This window comes from Schistocerca piceifrons, chromosome 4 (genome assembly GCF_021461385.2).
Source record: "Schistocerca piceifrons isolate TAMUIC-IGC-003096 chromosome 4, iqSchPice1.1, whole genome shotgun sequence".
Classification (NCBI taxonomy): Eukaryota; Metazoa; Arthropoda; class Insecta; order Orthoptera; family Acrididae; genus Schistocerca; species Schistocerca piceifrons.
The window spans coordinates 140,883,894-140,904,133 of NC_060141.1; positions in this window are offsets into that span (position 1 = coordinate 140,883,894).

Below are 20,240 nucleotides of genomic sequence, written 5' to 3' on the forward strand. Positions count from 1 at the left end.
ATTAGTTAGAATTACTTTTTTGTATCTCATTGGTATGGCCAGCACTTAACTGAAGTCATCTCTTACATGAGAATGTACCAAGATACACAGATGATGCAGTCCAACCTTACTATATATGTTAAAACAATGCCTTTCCCATGACTGATCTGAGGATTCTTTTGATTACAACTGAAACTAGTTATCAAATTTAATGTTGCATATTGTTTGTGATCTAGACAATTAAAGGGTATTGTCAATTTTCTTAAAACATTCTGAAAATATAGTTGGGGCAGTTGATAGTAGAAAGTTCTATTATTTGATTTATTCTACTAACTTACTAATAATGATAGTAGGCTTTCTAGTTTACATCAATTTTAGTTTGTCACCAGTTCATTGTTTTACTTGTTGTTTTACACTGATTCTAAAATAAAGTGAATAAACTCACCTGAAGCTGGTGCTGTTACATCATCATCTTTTTGTTCCGATAACTTCTCCAAAATGAGAGCAACAATTCTATCATAAAAACTCTGTAACTCATTACATATTTTACTCCCAGGAGTACGAATAGGTAAATATAGTATTTGTTCTTTATAAAAGTAACACAATGAAGTTAGAACTTTTTCCTCTGCATCATACTGCCTGAAAATAAAGTTCAGTTGTAATTTATTCTTTGTTATGATTATATCGCATCCACAAATATAGGCATCAAAGGAAATTTTTCATTCTTCATACCTATCAACCTCCTGAAGAAATATCTCTACAGGAAAATCTGTTGGATTTGTCACACTGAATGTTTCTGTAATTGAATCTGCATGTGGATCCACTGGGCAGAATTGCAGCAAGTTATTACTTATGGCAATTACTGGCTCTACTCCTTTCCCTTCCATCTTTACAATAATTTCTTCAGGATTGTGCTCCATTTTTATTGCGACTCCTGAATCATGAACACCCTAGAAGCAGAAACACGTACATAAATATTTCTATTGTGTGTTATTTATTGCTATTGATAGAATTAACATGGTTTTCAAAGTTTACTCTAAAAGTAAAGAATTTTCAAAACCTGAAACAAAATGTGCAATTAAATTAAATAACTGTGGATCACAGAACAAAAATTTAAAAGTAACAGCTTATGAAAAACAATGTGGAGATGAAACAAATCAAAATCACATTTGTGTACTGCTAGAAGAAAACCTAAACATCTACCTCACATATAGAAGTATAAAAATCAGATAGAGAAACTGGTTTTCAAGAATTATAAAATGAGAAACAATATCAATACTGTACTTTTGGCAGCATTTGTACTTGCCAGCTCGATAATATAGTACTTTACATCAGCTGTGGGGTATATCCGGTATAGAATATTTGGCAGGTCTGCCACAGCAGTTCTGTAGTAGGCATCTACAGTTGTTCTTCTTGAGTAGGCAGACCTATGTTTAGTATCATGTACATTTTAGAAAGAAACTTCACCTATTTCTTTTGATGAGTTGAAAAATATTAGATACTCGCTTTCTTTGTTATGAAGTTAAGTTAGTTTAATTATTTCAACTTAAGATAAATGCTGAGACTTAAGTGAATTGGGTACAATCTTAACCTAAAGCAGTGTGCCTGTAGCACTGTTTGTCTCAATGGAGAGCTAGTCCATCCATCCCTAAGAATTGGGCTTGATGGACCAGTGAAATTTCCAATAGGTGGCCCACTTAAAAAGTAAATGTGGGATAGTAGGACCTTATCTCCTACTAGGACTTCACTTTCTGTGTTAATCAAATCATACTTGTTAAAAAATTATTTTAAATACAAAGATGTATCCTGATAACATGGGTTTTTTCTTGTTACAGATAAATACCTAATTTTTATAAAAGAAAAGGCACATCTGGCAGAGAGAATGGGCAGAAGACAATTTGAAAAATGCATTCAGAGCCATATGAGAGATAATGTAGAAGCAAAATTGCTTGGCATACCCAAAATCTAAAGTACTAGAGCTTTAGTAAAGGTTGCAAGAGAAAAGCTCATTGTTAAGATTTGGATAAAAGGACATATTAAAAAATTACACTCAAGGAAGTTTACTCCAACTAGAGACTCAGTATGTTCCATGGTTTATTATTTAGTAGAAAGCCTGCAATTAAAACATAATTTTAATCATGAAACCATACAAGCAGCCTATCTCGCTTTCTTCTTTTCTTGTAGACTATCCTGAACTTTCCATCTAGCAATATGAAGGGATATATATTGCAAGAGTGAAGGGCTTGAATAAAATAGCTGCCAAAGAATACAGTGACCTCTTAAAAATGTTTTGGAAGAAACTGGTCTTATAGATAAACCTGGAAACATTTTCAACATGGATGAAACAGGATCAAAACTGAACAACAAGCTTGGAAAAGTACTTGCCTTAAAAGGTTGTAAGAATGTAACTTGTGTTACTCCTGTGGAAAAGAGTGAAACTATCTCAGTATTGACATGTTTAAATGGGAAGGGTACATCCTTCTATCTTTTTTCATAATGAAAGTGAAGATTCTAAAGCAGGACTCTTGCAATGGTTTACTACCCAGTACTGAATTAAAAATCTCTTTGAAGTCTGACTATGTATATATTGAATATAAAAACAAAGATGAGGTGACTTACCGAACGAAAGCGCTGGCAGGTCGATAGACACACAAACAAACACAAACATACACACAAAATTCAAGCTTTCGCAACAAACTGTTGCCTCATCAGGAAAGAGGGAAGGAGAGGGGAAGACGAAAGGAAGTGGGTTTTAAGGGAGAGGGTAAGGAGTCATTCCAGTCCCGGGAGCGGAAAGACTTACCTTAGGGGGAAAAAAGGACAGGTATACACTCGCACTCACGCACATATCCATCCACACATACAGACACAAGCAGACATATTGGTCTTTTAAATATTTAATACAGTTTGTAGAATTTGATCTGTAATGTTACTTTCAATGATTAAAGATGTGTCATCTGCAAATAAAACTGAGTGACACTCAATTTTAAGTGGCAGATCATTTATGTACAACAAAAACAGAATGGGACTTAAGACAGAACCTTGGGATACTCCTAGTGAAATGGTTTTCCATTCTGAAGTATAAGTTCGTCTCTCTGATGTTATAACCACTCTATGTCTTCGGTTGGTTGGATAGGATTTAAACCATTCTAATAGCATGCCCCTAACCCCATGCTTTTCCTGTTTACAAAGTAGCAAGTAGTGTTTCACACTATCAAAGACCTTTGATAGGTCACAAAAAATTCCTGTGGCATGCAGTGAGATGTCTAGAAACGAGCTAATTTTATCAACAAAATGATTTATTGCAGATATTGTGGTTTTGCCTTTTTGAAATTCATACTGATTTTTTGAAATTATTTTAAATATTTTTATGAGATTCTGAATTTGTATGGTGACGATCTTCTCAAATAATTTTTGAAAGTGATGGAAGAAGAGAGACTTGATGATAGTTTCCTTTGTGTTCTTTTGTGCCTTTTTTCAATAGTGGCTTAACTACTGCATACTTCAGTGTTCCTGGAAAATAACCTTCTTGAAGGGAGTGGTTAACTATTGTAGTTAGTGGCTGCACAATTATTTTAGAGACTGTTTCTAACACTTTCATTGGTATCACATCCCATCCTGTTGATGTTTTACTTTTTAGTGACGTATCACTTTTTCTCTATCTTTTACTGTAGTTTTTGCAAAGGTAATGAAAAATTCACCATCAAGTTGCTCACCATTGAAGATATTTACTGTGTCTGGATACTCTGGCACATTGACATTAGATCTGTTTACATTTATAAAGAATTCATTAAACAATTCAGAAATTTGAGCAGGATATACAATAGTTTTATCCTCTACCTTGATTTCAGAAATATCATGGCCTCTACCTGTGGAACCTGTTCCAACTTTGATCACTGACCATAATGCCTTTGACTTGTTTTCACTATCCAGTATAAATCTATTATTTGCCAGTACTTTGGTTGCCTCTACAACTTTTCTAAAAATATTTTTGTTATCTTTTACATAGGTAACAAATACAGGACTTTTATTATGTTTTAGTTCCCTATGTAACCGTTTTTTTTCTTCCAGTCGAGATTTTTATTCCTTCAGTAATCCACTTTACTTTATTTCCTACTCTTTTATGATGTACAGTAATGGGGAATGTTTCATTAAAAACGAGCAGGAATTTTTCCAGAAAAGTCAAAATTTTCAGAGCATGAAATACTAGGATCTATGGACCACTGCACCTTATTTAATCTATGATAGAATAAGTTTATATTTTCTTTGCTGAACTGGCATTTGGTGTAGGTTTTTTTTGTGCAAGGTTCTATTGTTTTTGGTAACTCCATAAACAGAGCACAATGATCAGAAAGTCCTAAATCTAAACAAAACTTATTTGCCTCATTATAAATGTAATTGGTTAAAATATTATCTATACATATTGCAGACACTTCATTTACTCGAGTGAAATCAGTGACATTTGCACTGAAACCTGATGTTTGAATCATATCCATGAATTTTTTGGAGTTTTTGGCTTCACTGGCTAGATCTATGTTGAAATCAGCGGTTATTATGATTCTTTTCTTGGTATCTTTTCGAAGTTTTTGGAATAGACATTGGAATTTCGACAAAAAATGTTTCATTATTTCTGCACCCGGAATTCTGTACACAGATAAAATAACAAAGAGTCCAAAGATTCCTGCATCTAGCATTACTCGACGGAGAAGAAGTCAAGAGGGTTTCCAGCAGCCGGCTAGCCAGTAAACAAGAGTGGCTGCAAATTCAAGTAAGTCACCTCGTAAAGAAGTGGAAGGTGGTTTGGGGGAATAAGCTGATATCACCCAGATCCACACTCTCACATTAAGTCATTAGAACATGGCAACCCATGTGAAAGGACCAAGAAAACAGGAATTTTAAGTCAAAAACGAGAGAAGAAGCTGTTACATGTTGCCATAGCAACCAAACATAATAAGACAAGGAAACTACTCCAAGAAATTGAAATATGTTGAAGTATAGAATGGAGCAAAATTTAAATGGAAAAATATTAAAGAAATGAAAAATTCATAACAATTAAAATAGTAAAGAACATTTCAATTTATTTATCTAAAAAGAAGTACGCATAGAATGATTCAGCTAAGTAGATCCAGTGCCATGAGTATACAGCTTTCACACACATCGTAGGGATGCAGATTCGGAAACCAACATACATCCAATGCTGCCAGCACCAGCTGCTGTTCACTGGTGCTGACCTGCCTCCACATGTGCTCACCTACGCAATTAGAATTTTACACTGAGTGAGCATGAAACAAAACTAGATTACTTTAGTATGAAGTGGTACAAGAAACTGTTGAGTGAGCTGTTATTGTGTAATTATCATACTTATAGTTAGTTTTAAATGCTTACAAGAGCTAAGGCATATAAAAGTACAGAAAATATACAACAGGTTGTGGAAACTCAAGACCCAGCTAAGGCCATGAAGATTAGCAAAGAAGTGCCTGACTAGGCTGAATTGATAAATTTAATAAAAGATAATAATAATAATAATAATAATAATAATAATAATAATAAAGATTTTATTGTCTTTAGGCCATTACAGCAATTGACAACGTCAAATGAAGTTACAATTTATAATACAGTGTGATAAGGTATTGACTACTTAAATATTTTAGCTTATATTACAATCAATGTACAGTGGGTCATCTGTTAGATTACTGCATTTTACAGTTGAAGAATTCATTGATATCATAGAATGGGTGGGCAATAAACCATTCATGCAGTCTTTCTTTGAATGTATGTTCAGGAAGATCCTGTATGGCATGTGGCAGCTTATTAAATAGCTTGTGCCCTGTGACTTCATAGCTATTTATTGATTTTGATAGTCTGTGGTAAGGCGTGTATATGTGTTTGATGCTTCTTGTGTTGTAACAATGTACATTTTCTCTACGTTTCACATCTTGTAGGTTCTTCTTCGTAAAGATTAAGACATTGTATATATAGAGGTTTATTACAGTCATAATTTTTTGTTTAGTAAATAAGGGTTTGCAGTGAGCCTTATGTGAAGAATTTGTAATTATCCTAATGGCTTTCTTCTGCAATAATAGGATGTATATGACTACAGTTACCCCACAAGATAATGCCATAGGATATTATACTCTGGAAAAATGCAAAATAAGATGATCTGATGTATGTTTCAGGTACACAATTTCTGAGTTGTCTCAATAAATAAATTACTCTAGATAGTTTACTACTAATATAGTTTACATGTTGGCCCCAGGATAACTTTTCGTCTAAATAAACTCCCAGGAATTTAACAGAACTAGGGTCATCAGATAGTGGCTTGTCTCTTAGAGTGAAGATTATCTGCTGAGTTTTATTTTCATTTAGCAGGAAACTATTTGCTCTGAACCAATATGCTGCATGAGTGAGTGTATTTTCAGCACAGGTTTTAAGATCATTAAGACTGTTACTGCTATGGAGAAAAGTCGTATCATCTGCATACAATACAGTGGTGGATCTAATAAACGAGGGAAGGTCATTGATCATTATCAGAAACAGGAAGGGCCCCAGTACAGATCCCTGAGGCACACCTACTCTAACATTTTCTATGTTTGACATTTCCTTACCAACACAAACTACCTGTTTACGGTTGTTGAGATAAGCTTTTAATAGTCTGAGACTGTTTTCTTTGATGTCGTAGAATTCTAGTTTCTCTAGTAGTGGCATGTGCTCAACACAGTCGAAGGCTTTGCTTAGGTCACAGAATGAGACCTGAGCAAAGCCTTTGTTCTCAAAAACTTTGAGGATGTAACTGACTACCGTGTTGATTGCATCAATGGTCGACAGATTCTTCCTAAACCCGTATTGTGTAGCATTAATTATTCCTAGATTCTCAAAGTGAGATGATAATTGTTGGTACATGATGCATTCTATTACCTTGGAGAATGTGGGTACTATTGAAATAGGCTTGTAGCTAGATGGAGAGTCTTTATCTCCCTTTTTGTATACTGGGACGATCCTAGACAGTTTTAACTCATCAGGAAAATATTCCTCAAGTAAGCACTTGTTTATACAATGGGTTAAGGGGTAGAGAATGCAGTCACACACTTTTTTTAGCAGGTTGGATGATATGCCATATATATCTAAGCTATCAGATGATTTCAGTTGTTTTATGACCCTTGTACATAACTAGGCGATACTTCGGAGAAGGTTACCATGCTTGTATTTAGTGACTGTCTACCCCAATTTTGGGAGAGTAACTCTGATGGACTAATGTCTGGTTTGATAATTGTGTCTCCTATTTCTTTGACTGAATTAATAAAAAACTCATTGAGTGTTTGTGGTGGGATATTAATTTTGTCTTTTTTAGTATCTCTGGCAGCACTGTTAATTACTTTCCACGCAGTTTTGCATTTATTGGTGGAATTATGTATGCTGTTGGCATTGTAGGTTTTTTTGGCTTGCAGGATGGCTTTTTTGTATTCATTCCTGCATTCCACATAGGCTGATTTGGCACAGTCAGACTTCATACTATTGTATATATTGTACAGTAACAAAACTTGTTTCTTTAGATCTGTCAGCTGTTTAGTGTACCATATATTTTGTCTGTTTTGAGATCTGGATTTGTGGCTGCTGTCCATTATTTTTATTTTCTTTATGGGAATACTATGGTTAAATAGGGTCAAGAATGCATTAAAAAATCTATCAAATATTATTTTGGCTGGCAGATCATTACTTGATGTGTAATGTCCATCAACACTACAATGACCAAACCAGTCTCTGTCAGCAAGGGAATTACGAAATGTTTTAATTTTATCCTCAGTTATGGGTCTGGTAATCACAACTGTTGGGACAGGTCTGTTTGCATTGCACCTCAGAGTCTTAAGTTAAACTCATTAAATTCTCAATTAAATGCTCACAGTGCAACTCTAAGTAAAGAACTAGATTTAGTAAATTCTCAATTAAATGCTCAGAGTGTGACTCTAGGTAAAGAACTAGACTTGGTAAAATCTCAATTAAATACTCAAACGACAAATTTACATTTGTTAAATGCCAAAGTCAGCCCTCAAAGCAAGGAATTTAGTAATCCATGTGAAGGCGTGGGTGCTTTGAAGACTGAATTCAAAGCCATAAATAATAAAGTAGAGAATTTAAAAGTAGATTTAAAGAATGAGATGACAAATTCATTGACCACTCATATAAATCATATGTTTACTGACCTTAGTCAGAAACAGAATGACACTTTTCAGATTTATCAAAAATGTTAGAACTTGACACTGAGAACAAATGTAATAATACAGAATCAGAACTTATAGAAAAGTTAGGATGTTTTGAAAACTTGTACAATATTAAACATAACGATGTAAAGCAGGGGTTGAGTACTTTGAAAGAGAGTGTAGATAATGAATTAATGCCAATCATTCAATCGCAAATTAGAGGTGTCAATACATGGGTAAATAATATAAATTTCTGTAGAAATGAATTTCAAAGAGAAAATAGCTGACTCTGATATTGTAAATGTAATTATTTTGGAGGAACAATTTGGAAAACTTATAGATCAAAAGGTTACTGAGAGAATAACATCCAGAAACGTATCACCTATTCCTTCTTCTGAACTTAATGGTACCAGGAAGGGTATGGACGGTCTGTAGAGAGAAATTATGCTTATCCAAAACAAAGTAGAAAAAAGGGTAACTTCACCTAATGTTGTGTTAACTAGTGAAGCAGTGACTTGATTTGCAATGGGGAGATAATTCAGGGTTATCTAGACAATTCCCTAAACTTAAGCCAGACAGAGATGTACCATTTCCTAAAAAGATTTAACCAAGCTATCCCAAAAAACTGGGATGATTCCAAGAAGATCGAATCTGCTGTTGGGTATCTTCTAGGGGAATCCTCGGAATGGGGAACAGTAAATAGTGAGAATTTTTTCCCTTGGGAAGACTTTCAAAATTAATTTAAAGAGAAGTACTGGTCTGCCAGTGCTCAAGAAAAGTTAATATCAGATCTGTGAGACCCAAAATATTATAATAATACTTGGGGCACTGTGAGGAAATATTTTGATTGGCATTTAACATGAACAAAGTATTTGGATAATCCAATTGAAGAAGAGGGATTAGTTCGTATTTTAATTAGACAATTGCCAATCTATGCAATAAAAGACATCTTATGTAGTGGCTGAAAAATGATGGATGAGTCGATGTCTTTTGTTGATGCACTTGATGCAATAAATAAGGACTACAATGAAACTTTACACCAAGGTGAAAGTTCAAACTACACTACTGGCCATTAAAATTGCTACACCAAGAAGAAATGCAGATGATAAACGGGTATTCATTGGACAAATATATTATACTAGAACTGACATGTGATTACATTTACACACAATTTGGGTGCATAGATCCTGAGAAATCAGTACCCAGAACAACCACCTCTGGCCATAATAACGGCCTTGATATGCCTGGGCATTGAGTCAAACAGAGCTTGGATGGCGTGTACAGGTACAGCTGCCCATGCAGCTTCAACACGATACCACAGTTCATCAAGAGTAGTGACTGGCGTACTGTGATGAGCCAGTTGCTCGGCCACCATTGACCAGAGGTTTTCAATTGGTGAGAGATCTGGAGAATGTGCTGGCCAGGGCAGCAATTGAACATGTTCTGTATCCAGAAAGGGCTGTACAAAACCTGCAACATGCGGTCATGCATTATCCTGCTGAAATGTAGGGTTTTGCAGGGATCGAATGAAGGGTAGAGCCATGGGTCGTAACACATCTGAAATGTAACATCCACTGTTCAAAGTGTCGTCAATGCGAACAAGAGCTGACCGAGACGTGTAACCAATGGCACCCCATACCATTGCACTGGGTGATATGCCTGTATGGCGATAATGAATACACATTTCCAATGTGCATTCACCACGATGTCGCCAAACACAGATGCGACCATCGTGATGCTGTAAACAGAACCTGAATTCATCCGAAAAAATTATGTTTTCCCCTTCGTGCACCCAGGTTCATCATTGAGTACACCATCGCAGGTGCTCCTGTATGTGAGGCAGCATCAAGGGTAACTGCATCCATGGTCTCTGAGCTGATAGTCCATGCTGTTGCAAACACTGTCGAACTATTCATGCAGATGGTTGTGGTCTGGCAAACGTCCCCATCTGTTGACTCAGGGATCGAGATGTGGCTGCACGAACCATTACAGTCATGCGGGTACGATGCCTGTCATCTCAACTGCTAGTGATATGAGGCCGTTGTGATCCAACACAGCATTCCATATTACCCTCCTGAACCCACTGATTCCATATTCTGCTAACAGTCATTGGATCTCAACCAACGCGAGCAGCAACGTCGCGATACAATAAACTGCAATCACGACAGCTTACAATCTGACCTTTATCAAAGTCAGAAATACGATGGTACGTGTTTCTCCTCCTTACATGAGGCATCACAACAACGTTTCACCGGTCAACTGCTGTTTTCGTACGAGAAATAGGTTGGAAACTTTCCTCATGTCAGCACATTGTAGGTGTCACCACTGGCGCCAACCTTGTGTGAATGCTCTGAAAAACTAATCATTTGCATATCACATCATCTTCTTCCTGTTTGTTAAGTTTCGCACCTGTAGCATGTCAAATTCGTGGTTTAGCGACTTTAATGGTCAGTAGTGTATAAAAGAAATAGTGGAAATAATTTTAAAAACATGAGGCAAACTTAGCAAAAATACAGCAGTACAGTAAGAAAAGTTGTAATGACAATTGTCAAAAGAAGCATCCACATTAAAATTTAGATCCGGTAGCTTTTCAAGAATTTGTACCAAGTAACCATAAAATGGAATGGGAATGTAGTATCTCGTTATGGTAACCAACCCGTAATTAGAAGCAATGAAGAAAACTTAGTCTGACCTGGATCCAGGGCCATGGCCCAGGTCATGGAGATACATTAGGAGACCTTATTCCATATAAGTATGTTAACTCTACACACAAAATACGCACAAAGGAATGGTTGCTGCTTGAAGAAGCAAGCTTAGCCACAAATAACCCCCAACCTATACTAGCAGGGACAGTGGGAAATTCCAAGGTTAACATATTTATAGATTCGGGAAGTGAGGTATCACTCATCTCAACGCATATTTTAACTCACTACAGAATAATCAGCACTTACCGTTATTGCCATTGACTGAAGTAAACATAATTGGGATAATGGGAACAAAAAGAAAACTTGTAAAATACAACACTCAAGTGAACTACAGTATTGGAAATATATTACTTCATCAAATGCTATTAATAGTAGAGAATATTAATAGAGATGTACTGTTCTGTTTAGATTGGTTGTTAGAGTTTAAAGTCATCTTAAACTTTGACAAACATCTTCTTTGTTTTGGTAGAGGGGGTAGTAGATGTTGGACACCATTTGTGACAAATGCTCACATTGAGGGACAAACAACTGAGTGTCAGTGTCTGTGATTATAGCTACAGCTCAGTTATCACCAAAAATCGATAATGTGGATCAAGAAACTCATTGAACTGGTTTACAAGACAAAGTTAATAAATCCCTAATATTAATGGATCAACAAAGGCAAGATTTATATAATATTTTGATGGAGTATGAAGTGGTGTTTTCCGATTGTCCAGGTATAATCAGTGACTATATCTGTAAGATTAAAATCAAGGATGACACTCCATTCTTTTGTAGACTGTATCCAACACCAGTGAGTTTGAAGGAAGCAGTTCAGGATGAGATTAACAACATGACTGATAATAATGTTATAGAACGAAATTCCAATGAAATGAATAATCCTCTGGTCATGATAAAGAAAGCTACAGGTGGGATACAATTGGTGTTAGATGCCCATACATTGAAACGACATATAGAGACGGAGAGAGATCGACCAATTACCAATTAATATCAACGAATTATTATCCAAATTTGAAAAGGCAACTTTTTTTAGCACAATGGACTTGACCATGGGATATTGGGAGATAAAATCACATCCAGAATCCAAAAAGTATACAGCTTTTTTGTTTGATAGAAAATCATATCATTTCAGTGTATTGCCATTTGGACTTAATACCTCTGTGTCCACATTTATATGTGCGTTAGATGAAGCACTTGGGAAAGACTTATTGAAGCATTTGATAATGTACGTAGACCATATCCTAATATTGTCAGCTACTTAGGAGGAACATTGTCTAACTTTGTGCAAGACTCAGAAAAAATGTAAAGAGAAAATATTACAGTGAAGCTGTCAAAATCATTTCTTGTGTGCCAAGAACTTAAGTTCTTAGGTCATACTACAGGGGTAAAGGGAATTAGACCAGACCCTGAGTGCATAAAAGCTATCAAAGGGTGTCCGAACCCCAGAAACATAAGACAGTTAAAAGGATTTATAGGTATGGCCAGATACTATTGACGGTACATATGAGGGCAAGAGTTAAATGACCCAAGAATTTTATGTTTATTAAGAAATGGAATACCGTGGACTTGGGACCAAGGTGAAAATGATGTGTTTGAAAACGTTGATGAGTGCTTGTTGAGTCAGCCATATTACAACTTCCAGTTATGGGTGAACCATTTAAACTTTTGGCAGATACATTTGATTACGGTGTTGCTGCCAAGCTTTTCCAAAGAGAATGGGACCCAAGTGATGTAGAACACAGAAATATAGCTTTTGCTAGCCATAGCATAAATAACCATGAACTGAATTACACAGCTACTGAAAAGGAACTATTGACGACTGTGTGGAGTATTCAAAAGTTTCAAACACTAGTATGGGGATCAGAAATCCATATTTATACAGATCATCAAGCTTTACCTTTTCTGATGAGTAGTTGATTACTACACAGGTTGATGCGATGGATGCTTTTCCTACAGAAATATGATATAAGATACGATACATAAAAGGTTCTGCAAATATTGTACCTGATGCTTTATTGAGGCCACCCATAGGAATGGAAGAATCAAAATGTATGGAAGGTCCCAGTGTTATTTTTGCCATTAATTTTATGTCAGCAGAATATCTGAACATCATTGTAAAGGAAATGGCTCAAAGAATAACAGGGAATATTCATCATGATCATTATTTCACGGAAATATTTTCTATGTGCATCCAGAACTTGTTACCTCCTAATCAATTAGGAAAATGGAAAATTATAGATCATAATTCGTTTTGGAGAGACAGCATAACATCACAGCGGTGGCACCTATGTATTCCGAAGGTAATGGAAGAAGAACTTGTATGGTATATTCACACAGGATATGGAAACTTCAGAATCAAAAAATGTATATCCCATATGAAAAAGTTTTATTACTTCAAGAAACTAGGGCATGAAATAGCATCTTTGATTAGAACCTGTGAAGCTTGGCAGAAAGTAAAACAGAGTAATACTCACCTAAAAATATAAATGAAAAGGCACTACAAAGAGTAAGTAAGCTTAATGGAAAGGCTGTGGAACCTCAGTACCAAGTTGATGACCTGGTTCATACAAAACAACATCTTCCCAGCTCGACTCTGAAGAAAGAGACTCATAAGTTTTTCCAAAAATATGACGGACCGTACCAGGTACAAACAGTGGTCCAACCTAAGACATTATTTTTCGTAGATCCCACAACTGTATTAGAGAAGGGTAAATAGAATGTAAAGGATGTAAAATTGAATAATCCCCAGGGAAGTTAAAATTCTAAGTTAATGGGCGGAGTAATGACCGTTGAATCCCGAGTTGATTTTGGTATTTTTTCCAAATACTTTCCTGTACTGAATTCCTTTAAAATATAGAACTATTCTGTAATCTTATTGCTTAGAAAACTGAATATGACTATGAAATAGAAAACTACTTAAGAGAAACACAGAAAAAAAGTTATATCTAGACGAAAGAAACTAAATAGAGTATTATATTTTTGGAAAATATAATAAGATGTGACTAGCTGAACAACTGTTATACAGTAGGGTATAGATTTTCTATTTTGTATAGGAAATTTATACCTTTTATGAGATGTGATATATATGGGAGTGTTTGTATAAATTTTGAAAGGGGTGGGTATTGTAGCTAACAGCATGATTTACAAGAACAGCTAAATCATGACTAACACAAAACACACATCACATCACACTTTTCAAACAACCCTCACAAAAAAGTGTGCCTGATTTTTCATCATTTGCTGTTTCCATAAGGTTACTAGGATTTCCTTTGAGGACTTCAAAGGATGAAGGTGGGACAAGTCCGTTCTGTAGGAGATGATTTAACATCAAACCTTTTCCAGCATCTCACTCAAGTACCTGAGTGGTAGGGATCCTAGGAAAGGGGGTGGAAAAGGTTTCCTGTCTTTGGAGCTAAGTTCTTTCCCTTCTTTGATCCTAACATCCACATCTATTTTTTACTTTCTTACTTCACATTTGAGGACCTGTCTATCTTTTCCCTCTTTCCATATTCACAAACTTCCATTACTGAAGTCTTCCTTATTTCTGTCATTCCTAAAAACCTAAATCTTATCTTAAGATAAGAAGGCTGAAGAATAGACTACACAAACACACATCCACATATAAACAAATATACACTTCTACACAAACATTAAATCACATAAGAGGAAGCCTGTCACGATGTTAGAACTGCCAGGTGTAGGGAAAATGTGTGTACATATGGAAATATGTGCACATATACAGGAAGCTATGATGGTTCTACAATGAATACACAAAATAAGAGGTACACATATTTAACGAACAACTATAAAGTAGTAATGAGTAATGGATAAATAAGAGAAAGGTGTGAGCAAAGAAAGAAAATGAAAGTAGCAGTAGAATTAGTCATGTTGATCATTAAGAAACATCAGTGTACTAAGTACTCTGATGAACTGAAGGATACTGGGACATAAATAGTAGATGTAGACATAGTATCTATTGAAAATATAGAAGTTGATAAGTAGAGGAGGACTCAAATGTGAAGTTTAAAATAGATTTATATCTTTACCAGAAGATACTTAATTGTATACATAGAATTGTATACTAAGGTAATGAACCATGAGGCCTACTCAGAAAGGATAAGGGGGGGGGGGGGGTGGGGTGCTTGGTATTCACTAAGTATAAAGGGCAGGCATACCTACGTGGAGATAGGATGATCTGTGGCCTAAATAATAGGGATGTTTTGTAAGAGGCGTACCTACCAGAATTGAAAGTGGAAGTGCTCTCATAAGGTCAACCCACAAGCAAGGAATAGATGCCAATCATAGGAGAAGGGAATAGTATCATTACAAAAGTCACAAATTTTATAGGTATTATTCTGGGAAATGTTAAGTCTATGAATGACTGGCATTATTATGTTTCGTGGAACTAAATGTGAGTCAAAAGAACACTTTCATTTCGTCCAGAGTTCCTCCAAGCAACAAATAATGAAAACAGTGCATACTATGAAGAAGGTAGTACAGGAGATAAGAATAGAAAACAGTTTACTCATGTGTCATAAACACCTGAAATTTACAATTGGGGAAAAAAAAAAAAAATGTGAAGCTGACTGAAGCCACGAGTAAATCCTGAAGTCTTAATAACAAAGTAAAATAAGAAAAGAGTAGAGAAACAGTAAGTGAAAGATTGTTCAAGAGATGACAGGGAACTGCAATGGAAAGGAAAGGTATAATCAGGGTGTCCAAAAAGTCTTTCCCTGATTACATAAATTGATAACTCAGGCTAGAAGTAAGATACAAATATGAAACTTGTGTCGAATTGCTTACAACTATCAAAGTTTTTTTTCTGTTTTAGATTCACAGTATGTAAGTAGTGGATGAGGTGCAGTACCCAAGAAGCCATGTTAACCAATCAGGAGAAGGCACAGTGTGTCCTGCGGTACCATGAGACACGATCACCAAACACAGTGCAGAGACACTTTCAGACAAAATTTGGAAGGAATCCACCTGATGTCAAGAGCATTAAAGCCTGGTTTGAGAGGTTCAAGAACACGGGATTGGTTGCTGACCTTCCAAGGTCTGGTCGACCAAGAACCTCAGCAGACAGGGTGGAAGCTGTAAGGCAGTCTTTTCTGCAAAGTCCAAAGAAACCGGTGCGCAGGGCCTCATGGGGATTACCGATGCCAAAAAGCTCTCTCCATGACATTTTACATGAACGTTTATTGTTTCACGCATACAAAGTGCAAATTGGTCAGGCCTTGTTGCCCAATGACAGTACACGTTGATATGACTTTGCGGTCGAAATGCTATCTGTTATCTCAGACAAATTGCCTTTTCCGACGAAGCGACCTTTTTTGACAGTGGAGTAGTGAATCACCATAATGGTGTTCACAACTCCCTGGTGAGGTCATGGAGTGCACCAGAGGCAGTCCAAAGGTGAATGTTTGGTGCACGCTATTGCACGATCGAATTATCGGGCCATTCTACTTCGCTGAGGCTACCATCGCATGTGCAGTGTATCTGGACATGTTACAACTGTATGCTGTTCCTCATCTGCTTCAGTGTCACCCCGATGTCTTGTTTCAGCAAGACGGTGCACCGTCTCATTGGGGTTTCGACATCCATGCCTATCTCGATATGACCTTTCCTGGGTGATGGATTGGTCGTGATGGGCCAACGGTTTGGCCTCCATGCTCTCCTGACATAACCCCATTAGACTTCTTTTTATGGGGTTATATCAAGGACGAGGTCTACCGAACATGTGTACCAGTTCTTGAAACCCTGTGGCAACGGATAACCACAGTCGTCGAATCGATTCCTCTAGTGATGTTGGCTGATGTGTGGACGGAAATTGAAAATCGCCTAGATGTGCTACATGCTACCAAGGGTGCTCATGTGGAAGTTTACTGATGTGTGAAAAAAACTTTAATAGTTTGTAAACAATTAGACACCAGTTTCATATTTGTATCTTATTTCTAGCCTGAATTATCAATTTATGTAATCAGGGAAAGACTTTTCGGACATCCTGGAATTAAACATATGTAAGAAATGTATACTGTTAAGATATGTAGTGTTATTATGACAACCATTATTTGCATAATTATTATGTATAAAATATTGTGTGTTCGATCTGAGGAGAGGGGTGGGGATATGTAGTGATTCGAGAATTTCTGTGTAAATTCAAGAACCACTCAGCCTTCTACCATCTCAAACACAAAATATTCTGGGATGGTAGAATCCTACCTACTGCACGTCACATGTTTGTGTGTGTGCAGGTTTAAAATCAGCTGCAGGATGAAAGTAGATGCTGCAGTTGGACACCACCAACAAATAGCTGCCGCGCAATCCACAGATGTTTTAGTGAGTGTGTAAGGAAGAACCATGGATTTTATATGCAGCTCTGTGCTTATTGTGTCATTGACCGTTGCTGTTAAAAGAAGAGCAGTTCAAAAAGTACTCTTGTAGACTCATGACGCAACCTTGTTAGAGGCAAGACTCATTTTATGATTCATGTTCAGAAAGGTCATGGTATGCAAGCCAACTTTCTTAACTGTAACTCAATTTGTTTCTAATGTCTGAATGTACAAGACACTTGCAGGAAGTTGCATACTCATGTTGAAAGTGAAATTTTTATTGTGTATGGAGGTCAAATACATCATTAGTTGACAAAAAGTAAAGTTTGTAAGTCTACTTATTTCATAAGTAGAAAGAGCCTAAAAATTCCTGTACCTAGTGTTATTCAACAGAGAAGAAGTGAAGAGTGTTTCCAGCAGCCAGCTGTTCAGTAAAGAAGAGTGGCTACAAATTCAGAATAAGTCACTTCATAAAGAAGTGGAAACTGGTTTGTGGGAGTAAGCCCATATAACCCAGGGTTATTTGGTAACTGTGATAGTGTTATGGAGATGTTTAATAAACTCAAGTGGCAGACTCTGCAAGAGAGGCGCTCTGCATCGTGGTGTACCTTGCTCGCCAGGTTTCGAGAGCGTGCGTTTCTGGATGAGGTATCGAATATATTGCTTCCCCCTACTTATACCTCCCGAGGAGATCACGAATGTAAAATTAGAGAGATTAGAGCGCGCACGGAGGCTTTCAGACAGTCGTTCTTCCCGCGAACCATACGCGACTGGAACAGCAAAGGGAGGTAATGACAGTGGCACGTAAAGTGCCCTCCGCCACACACCGTTGGGTGGCTTGCGGAGTATAAATGTAGATGTAGATGTAGATCCACACTCACACTTTAAGTCATCAGAACGTTAGAAAGGCTGCACAAAGTTTGAAGATAAATTCGATTACTGTGAAAGTGAGATTCTTGAAGAAGATTGCTGCATAATGATTAAAAGTTCTGAACCTTCTGAAAATAAATTAGTACTTATATTTTCTGGTATATTGGCTATCAAAATTACTTATCATTTTTCAAATAGTATATACTCATCACATTTCAAGCATTTTTTAACTTTATATTTGATAATAATCAATGTTTATATCTTTCATAACTTTTATTTCTTGTGTTAGACCCAGAATTTTTTTTTTTTTCTTTCTTAACCAATACCATGTATACTATCATATCTTGTACAGGTGAACATTATATCAGCTGTTTAACTGAATTAACTTCATATTATTTTCCATCTGATGTATTGTATTTCAGGTTAAAATGTATAAAAAGAAATTAATTTGTTACAACCGAGAAAGTTAAAATTACCCTTCTTTTAAAAGTATTCGAAATTATGAAATATCTGGCAAACTTAAATGTGATAGTATTAGTTAAACAATATAATGCTAATTATTACACTTATTTCTGGATTCTTTTACAAATTAATGATATAACTTAGTGAAGATCCTTCTCTTCTCAACAAAGTTTGCAAACTCTTTTGGTTTGTAAACTTTTTGGAATATTGTGAGTACCGTAGAATGTAAGGAGTAGTGGTATGCCTCTGATGGAAACAGAAGTATTTTTTAGCTTTGTCAATAACAATGTAATTTGTGTTTTGAAGTGAAAATTGTAAAGTCAGTGTGATATAGAAGAATGGGATAAAATGAAAGAAAGTCATAGCAACAGAAGGAATTTCATCAATAATTAAGTTCAACTGGAACCCACAAAATCAAAATTTCAGCCTTAAGAATATACCCCAAACGTGTGAAATGCAGCTGACAACAAGAGAAAGTGAAGATAAGAAAAAAGTTTTTGTCAACCATGATAATGAAGTTTTGACTGTTGCAGAAGAAGAAAGGACAATGATATGTTTATTTGCAGTTTATGTTGTTGTTGTTGTTGTGGTCTTCAGTCCTGAGACTGGTTTGATGCAGCTCTCCACGCCACTCTATCCTGTGCAAGCTGCTTCATCTCCCAGTATGTACTACAGACTACATCCTACTGAATCCGCTTAGTGTATTCATATCTTGGTCTCCCTCTACGATTTTTACCCTCCACGCTGCCCTCCAATACTAAATTGGTGATCCTTTGATGCCTCAGAACATGTTCTACCAACCGATCCCTCCTTCTAGTCAAGTTGTGCCACAAATTCCTCTTCTCCCCAATTCTATTCAATACCTCCTCATTAGTTATGTGACCTACCCATCTTATCTTCAGCATTCTTCCATAGCACCACATTTTGAAAGCTTATATTCTCTTCTTGTCCGAACTATTTATTGTCCATGTTTCACTTCCATACATGGCTACACTCCATACAAATACTCTCTGAAATGACTTCCTGACACTTAAATCTATAATCTATGTTAACAAATTTCTCTTCTTCAGAAACAGTTTTAATCTGCCAGGAAGTTTCATATCAGTGCACACTCCACTGCAAAGTGAAAATCTCATTCTGGGAACATCCCCCAGGTTGTGGCTAAGTCATGTCTCCGCAATATCCTTTCTTTCAAGAGTGCTAGTTCTGCAAGGTTCGCAGAAGACTTTCTGTGAAGTTTGAAAGGTAAGAGGCAAGGTACTGGCAGACTTGAAGCTGTGAGGATGGGTCGTGAGTTATGCTTGGGTACCTCAGATGGTAGAGCACTTGCCTGCAAGCAAAGGTCCCACGTTCGAGTCTCGGTCCGGCGCACAGTTTTAATCCATCAGGAAGTTTCATATCAGCGCACACTCTGCTGCAGAGTGAAAATCTCATTCTCTCCCACCTGGTTTGCTCTGAGGTTTGAACTTCAAAACCCTTTCTAATTTTTCTACAAATTCTAGAAATTCATCCAGAGAATCACAAGGATTATGGACAAGATCCCACTGCAAATTTTCAGATAATCACCTTTTTAATGTGGTTATTTCTGGTAAAACCCCCAACAGAATTTTCACATGCATAAGTTCGCCAAGTTCGTGCTTGCAAAAATCTCTCATGATACCATTACCATACATGTAACTCAGTCCATTTAAAAATTAATT